Here is a 7,922-nt window from a genome sequence, read left to right as displayed (position 1 = left end):
CATGGTGCAATGATTAGCACTCTGGACTCTGAATTCAGCGATCCGAGTTAAAATCTCGGTGGGACCTGCTTTTGCCAGGAATGTGTGCAGGACCCAGTCCTAAAAACTTTTTCGGCACCCAACGCGTCGCTTCACAGCGTCAAAGTGCAGTCTGTCTCTTTATGGAAGTGAGCGTAAAAGGGCAGGATCCAGCTTGGAGAATGCAGGCATTGATCCCGCTACCTCTCACTTGCGCCTACTGCATCCCACCAACTGTGCCAAAGTAAGCCCACGTGAGCCAATTGCGTTTCTCTCCTGTGGCTTACTTTTGACCAATCGCGTTTCGTGGCTTACTTTTGACCAATCACGTTTCTTTCCGGTGGCTAACATTTGACCAATCGCGTTTCTCTCCTGTGGCTTGCTTTTGACCAATCGCCGGCCGCTATTATTGTCATCTTTGCGATAGGTAAGGCTAAGCTTTACTTCATTATTGAATATCATTGAATATCATTATTTGTTCATATATAATGCGTATTTTTGGCAAATTAAATGTGCCAATATAGCTAGCTAGCATGTATAGCACACGTTTTTTTCAGTACCTGTGAACCTGTAACTTTTCCCATGATAAATACGTCAAAAAAATAGCCCGATAAATCGGCCGTCCGCTAACTAAGCTATATTGCTGTCAACGATGTGTGTATTGTGTGCGAATAAAAATGACTAATATTTATTTACTTATATACAGAGCTGAGTAGATTACTTACAAATTGTGATCTGTTACTGATTCCAAATTACATGACAAAAATTTTAGTTAGTAACGTAATCCATTACATTAACGTTACACATTTTAGGTAACATAATCAGATTACTTTTAGATTATTATTATTATTTTTAGATTACTTTTGACCTAACTTGTTTATCACACTTACTCAAACAGGATAATCTTGTACCATATTGACATAAAAATGCAAAGAGTAAGAAAATATATTCCATTAATGTTATTAACAACATGAAGTGCATTAAACACATGTTTCTGAAGGAACTGCAGGGAGTTTGTGCTTGAATGAAAAGCTAATAATGAATTAAATAAAAAATATTAAAGTTAATCATTTTAAAATCAATCAAAAAAAAAAAACGTACTAAAAATTTTTTTTAGAATCTGATTATGTAATACATTTACATGTAATCAGTTACTACCCAGAATCTGCTTATATATACTACTTATATTTGGTAATAATACTAGTGACCTCCTCTGAGCCCCCATGGCAATCCTGGACCCCTAGAATCGTTACTAAAAGGAAATTTCAGATTTCATATTTGACTTTACACATTTGATATATCAGGGATTCCTGTCTTCTGTAGAAAACTCATCGTCAGGCTAGTTTGTGGTCATGTTTATTACCACAGTAATATGGTTTACGTGTAGCTTGTTAAATTATCATTACACACTTAACGTACAGGTATCTTTCAGATTGCTAGAGCTAATTGTCTGTTTCTGATTTTCATTTCAGAAAATGTACGCATATACATACCCCTTTTTTCGATGCCAATCGGCAACATCAAGCCGACTCCTCATGGCGCCATCGGCGGAGATGAAGTGCTTTGAAAATGTGCAGGCTGGAAGGGCCAAACCTAAGGAGGAGGTGCTGGCAGAGGCCAGTACTTTTGTCAGCACAAACGGTGGAGACCCCAGTGACCAGTTTTTAGTACTGGCTCACTGCAAACTGAGATTTAGATGGCTCCTGGAAAACTCTCTGGGGTACACAGTGTACTTGGTGCTCAGCATTTACAAAGAGACAGAGCAGACAACACCCCTGTCAGAAAATAAACAACTGTTCCTACAGTACACTTCACATATTAGAGAGATGGCAGAAGAAGTGGAGAAGTATGAGAGGAAGCAGGAAATGCAAGCAGAAGCCCGGGCAACTGGAGACCAGGGCAGCTTGATGGTGGAGTTTGGTGACTTCCAGGGCCGGTCCATGAAATATGTTTATGAGGACCAGAGCAAGGAGGCCCAAGCCCTCATCAGGTACCTGGTTAAGGCAGATGCCAGGCCCAACACCAACATGGCCATTTTCAAGGCTTATGTCCTGAAAAGACAGGGTTCAGGGTTCTGCTGTGAGCACCAGTGTACGTCAGCCTGCACCTCCACCTGCAACCTCCAGTGTATCTGCACCTCCACCTGCAATCTCCAGTGCCTCTGCACCTCCACCTGTAGCCATCCGAACTGGTGTACAGCAGACCGCCACTGTGAAAGTGCTGTTGGCGCATGGCAAACATTTGTCTCCTTCCCAGCTGGCACGAAAACTCATGTCACCAGTTAAACCCTGTGAGTAGGAGTGTGAATATTGAATTTTCCCTACAGCAGTTCTACATGTATTAATTTAGCGTTATGGCAAACTTGTCCACTTGCTGTTTCCAGATCCATTACTGCAGTCTACTTTATCTCCTCCAGCAGCAGAACCCTCAGCCAAACATTTGGCCCGAAGACAGCTTTTTGCTATTGGTAAGTAAGCACCATCTTGTCTTCACCATATGTTTGTCTCCGTGTATTGTTTACAGTAATAGTTTTAACATTTGTGCTCCAGGCACTTCCGTTCCCACTGCTGAAGGTGATGATGAGGGGCTTGTATTTGCTGCATCACAATGTGAAGCACAGCTAAATACAGGTGTGGCATGACGACACAAATGCAAATATTATAAGAATGTTTTGTGAAAACACACTGAGAAGCGTTATGTTTGGGAATTTTTTTTTTTAATATTTTTTGTTTACAATACAGAATTATGTCACATCATGCCTCAAGCGGGATGCATTCTTTGAGTGCACTTCTTCAAAACCTTAAGGATGTCCAAAGGTGTCAGTGTATTTATTTTGGTTTCCAAACTTACCTGTTGTTAAACAATCACCGGATAACTTTTTCACATGGCTTGCTCTACTCACTCACTCTTTAGCTCCCCCTGAGTAGACAGGATGGTGGAGATTCATTGTTCTAATGATTAGAGGGACAGTTTTTCCTTACTGTATCTGCGTGCATGCTTCATGTCTGTGGGCATCATTACTTTATACTGAATTCATCACACCTCATTTTCCTTACTCCATTCCATCTGATCCTCAATAAAGTGTACACTGTGTTCTTTGCTTCTTAACACTAGTACCATTTTCTTCACTAATTATTAATACTTGTCCAAAATTACTGCTTTGGCTGCATTTATGGCATATTATTATCAAATGCAACAGTCATCCTTATATTGTTTTTGTTACTGTTCACTCAGAGGCTTCTGCTGGTTCGTCTCCATCATCGGAAACACCAGATGCTCCACATCATCAGCCACCAGCTGAGCTTCCAAGTCACTGGAAAGATCATCTTCCATCTGGAAGAGTGGATCCGGAACACACTATTTAAGGCCAACCCGTGAACCGGCAAGCCAGAACTAGTGTCCCAGCTGAAGCTTTGGTGGTATCCTCTTCAGCCCCCTTTAATTTACACTCAGCCGCCCACCTCACCCGACCTCTTCTTCTGTCGGCCCCTTTTCTTATGGATGCCGCTTAAGATGTGGTTAATTCCTCTTGCATGTGTTCGCCCAGTAAGCACAGACTAATAGCAGCAGGACTTTACCATACCGTGCGCAAGGTCTTGGACATCGACGGGTGGTATGAACTTGCCACTGAGTATCTGGAGTGCAAACGCTGCAAAAAGAAGTATCCTGCCTGGTCCAAGGACATCTTAAGACAACTGGATATGGGCCACCGCTGTCAGTTTCCAGCTTTGCTGACATACAGGTAATTCATAATGACAACCATTCATTGTTAGGCACTTTTATTTGTTATTTTTTACCAACCAAAGCATTTGCATGATTATACTGTTGTTTCCTTAGATACTCATGTGACAACCGGGTGCTGAGGATGATGAGGGAGAGGACACTGGGCAACAGTGTGATGGAACAGCACAGTGAGGTATGGACACAGCGTGTCTTGCAGTACATGACTGCCTGCGAACCATTCACAAGGTCCTCCCTTGTGCAGCTTCCTGTGTTTGCTGAGCCTCCCCTTTTACCTGCCCTACCTAAACCTAAGTGGCTGTTAACCATGTACGCCAGGGATGTTCTGGGGCGACTGCACGGGGGCAAGGCCAAAATTGCATCTGTCTTTGGCTGTATTCTCAAGATGGATTCCACAAAAAAGGTATAACAACCCTGTTTATATCCAGAAATTTGCCAGATATGGATATGTGTGTGTACATAATGAACACCCTTATTTTTCCAAAGAAATTTGCCAGTGCTGCTTCAGAAACAGCTGCCTGGTGCACAAATGTGGGAAACAAGCATGGCCAGGTCCTTGTCTCTGTGCTGACTGCCGCTGAGGGACATGGACTGTACCCCATGGCAGCTGGCCTGATGAAACGCTACCGGGAGGCAGCCCCAAAATTGATGTACGTGGACAGAGATTGCTGCAGTCAGCACGGCCTGTCTCAGGTGAAGATCATGTTTTCGGATTGGGATGAGCTTGTTGTGTGCCTTGATATCTGGCACTTCATGCGGCGATTTGCTGCCGGTGTCACAAGAGAGGCTCATCCACTCTACGGGATCTTCATGGCATGTCTGTCTGCGTGCATCTTTCAGTGGGATCCAGAGGATGTGGCTGCTCTTTGCCGTACAAAGGAGGGTGAGCTTGCGGCAATGAAGACTGGCCACAGCTCAGAAAGGGCGGTCAGTGCTCGCATTACCCTGAGGGAGTTGGCACTGCACTACCGGAGGAGGACCAGGGGGGTGGAGGAGACCACCAGATTGATTGGATCACTGATTGATCTGTTTGACAGTGCGAACAGGAAGGACACTCTGGGAGTTCTATATGGAAAGAACAGCGGAAGCACGTACAGTGTATCCAAGACCCAGAGAACTTTCCGCTCTACATGAAGACGGGGACACTGAAGAAAGGCGGTGTGGAGCTGTGCTGCTACAGGTGTGCCCGTGGCTCTACTTCCTTGGAGTTATTCCACATCCACCTGAACCGTTTTATTCCAGGTATTACATGCATATGGATTACTAATTTTTCTGTAAAAAATATAAGCACTGTAACTGCTTCCATTACTTTAAAGTAATGTCACATTAATAAATGTCACACTCTACAGTAATATTACAGTTCTGATGTCATAAGCATTGACAAAGCTGTCTTGCCTGACAAGTCACTAGTAACTGGTTATAATCACAATAGTTTTTAATGTAATTACATAACTTTATTACATGTAACCAGTTACTTCATAGCAGCTCGTGTATGTGACATTTAAAAGCCTTTTTTGTTTGGCAAACTGGTAAAACACTGACTCTAGTGCTCCAGAACCCAGAGGAGGAAGACAGGCTGGTGGAGGCTGTTGATGATAAGGACCTGCAAGGGGTTTGAGGAATAGAGTATGGAGGACATCACAGTTCCAGTGCTGTATGAGGATGACCCCTGCCATGATCTCAAAAGCAGCCCCTCATCTTTGCCTCTGCCTCAGTCCCCAGCATCACTGGCTGAGCCGTCCACATCATTTGGTGGAGAAGGACAGCATCTTGGCCCTGCCACTTCAGTGCTGTCACAGCCATCTGACATTGGAAGCAGTCTCTCCGACGAGGCTCAGGTAAGACACTCTAAGGGCTTTATTTAATTTCATTCTCATTTTATTCCACATACACTACCAGTCAAAAGTTTTTCGACAATGTTTTTTAAAGAATTCTCTTCTGATCAGCAAGACTGCATTTATTTGATCCAAAATACAGCAAAAGCAGTAATATTGTGAAATATTTTTACTATTTAAAATAGCTGCTATTTGAATATATTTTAAAATTTAAAATTTATTCCTGTGATTTAAAAGCTGAATTTTTAGCATCATTACTCCAGTCACACGATTCTTCAGAAATCATTCTAATATTCTGATTTGCTGCTCAAAAAACATTTATTATTATTAGGTTAAAAATAGTGGAGAAGAAGAAGAGCATTTATATAAATTTATTATATAAATTTATATAAATGTGTTTATCATCACTTTTGATCTATAATTTCAGAATTTAATAATAAATATATAATGATTTAAATATACTGACTCCAAGCTTTTGAATGGTATAGTGTATAATATAACAAAAGCTTTTTATTTCAGATAAATGCTGATCTTGGATCTTTCTATTCATCAAACAATCTGGAGAAAAACAGATTGAACCTGTTTTAAATATTGATAATATTAATAAAAAATGTTTTTTGGATGGCAAATCAGCATATTAGAATGCTTTCTGAAGGATTATGTGACACTGAAGACTGGAGTAATGATGCTGAAAATTCAGCTTTGAAATCACAGGACTAAATTACATTTTAAAAATATTTCACAATATTACTGCTTTTGCTGTATTTTGGATCAAAAACATGCAGGCTTGGTAAGCAGAAGAGACTTATTTAAAAAACATTAAAAATCTTACGGTCCAAAAACTTTTGACTGGTAGTGACATGGCATCGCTAGGTGGGACAAGGTTCAGGATCTGGCTCGTTACCTGGTGGGTCTTCGTGAGGCTCCTTACCTCACTGACCTGCAGGTGACAGATGCCATCCAGCTGTGGACAATTCTCCCTGATACTGATAAACAGCGGGTCAACTATCAGCCTCAACATAAACCTCAGCTGACACATGGGCGCTTTAAGGCACCGAAGCAGTCCGGAGTCACACCGGGTGTGGAGAGTGTGAAACGGTGTCTGATTGGACATCCTGGGGGTCCAGCACAGTAGTCCAGCACCAGCCGCTTGGTTGAGGCCATTTGTATGAAGCTGTGTGCTTTACACAAGTTGCCGACCAAGAAGGCTGGAGTTTGCACCCCCAGGTGGTCTAAAATCCTCTTGGATTACCACCACATCCGAGAGCTGGTGCTCAACAGTCGCAGGTTGATAGATGAAACAATGAACCAGCTGTTTGAGTTAAACCAGAGGACACTCATTCAGTGGTAAGCAAGGCACATTATTTGCTTCAAATTAACTGAATACTTCTAAAAATATATATAATACAAGTAATTTATTTTCAGGTTTCAGTGGCGGCAGAAGATTCAGGAAATGAGTGTCCTCGCTCAGGGACTGACTCCACCTGACCCAATTGCTGTGGCTGATATGCAGCTTCCTCCACCGAGGCAAAAATTGGATGAAGCCACATCAACATCAGGCCTAAAACATCAGTTTATCCTTCCGCCAAATCGAGAAGGACAGGCTCCTCTTCTGCGACCAGGTCGACGGCCCGCTGCTGCCACCAGGGAGTGCCCCATCGCACCTGCCCCCACAGCATCAGGAGTTGTGCAGCCCATTTCAGCACCTGGGTCATTGTTAAGCACACTAGTCCTTATCCAGCTTAACATCCCTAACATCTTCTGGTGCTTCGACATCAAGTGCAGGCCCAGCTCCACCTGCTCCTGCGTCTGCTGCTCCTGTGTCCCGTTACACCCAGAGGAACAGGCGCCGGCGGGCCCTGGAGACGGAAAGCGGAGTCCACTAGAGGAAGTATGTGCGAGGGTTTACTTTTAACACGTGCAGCAAATGTGGGCAGCCCAAAACTAAAGAGTTTGGTCATAGCCGATATGGTAATGACACATTTTGCTTGCGTGCCTCAAATGGCAAATCTTTAGATGACTGGTTGGCAGAACAGCGCCAGGGAAATAAATGTCAAACTCCACCTCCTCAGTAAATAATATCTTTCCTGTATACATTTTGTATATATAACATGGGCCCACTCTTTCATATTGTCCTGTATATATATTGAATGTACATACATATATATATATATATATATATATACAGTATATATATATATATTAGGGGTGTAACGATATTCACGTATTCGTATTGAACCATTCGGTACGAGGGTTTCGGTTCGGTACGCATTACAAACCGAACGATTCGTTGTCCTAATCCTATTACATTACAAGGTAGCCCAAACC

The 7,922-nt window shown here is 42.6% G+C and overlaps 1 pseudogene; it reads left to right on the top strand.

Annotated features, from left to right (window-relative positions):
* Positions 1 to 1,553: 1,553 nt before the first annotated feature.
* On the top strand, positions 1,554 to 6,893 carry LOC107669006 (uncharacterized; annotated as a pseudogene).
* The last annotated feature ends 1,029 nt before the right edge of the window (positions 6,894 to 7,922 follow it).

This window comes from Sinocyclocheilus anshuiensis, unplaced genomic scaffold, assembly GCF_001515605.1.
Source record: "Sinocyclocheilus anshuiensis isolate Anshui unplaced genomic scaffold, SAMN03320099.WGS_v1.1 scaffold192, whole genome shotgun sequence".
NCBI lineage: Eukaryota > Metazoa > Chordata > Actinopteri > Cypriniformes > Cyprinidae > Sinocyclocheilus > Sinocyclocheilus anshuiensis.
This window is presented reverse-complemented; position numbering and strand designations above follow the sequence as displayed.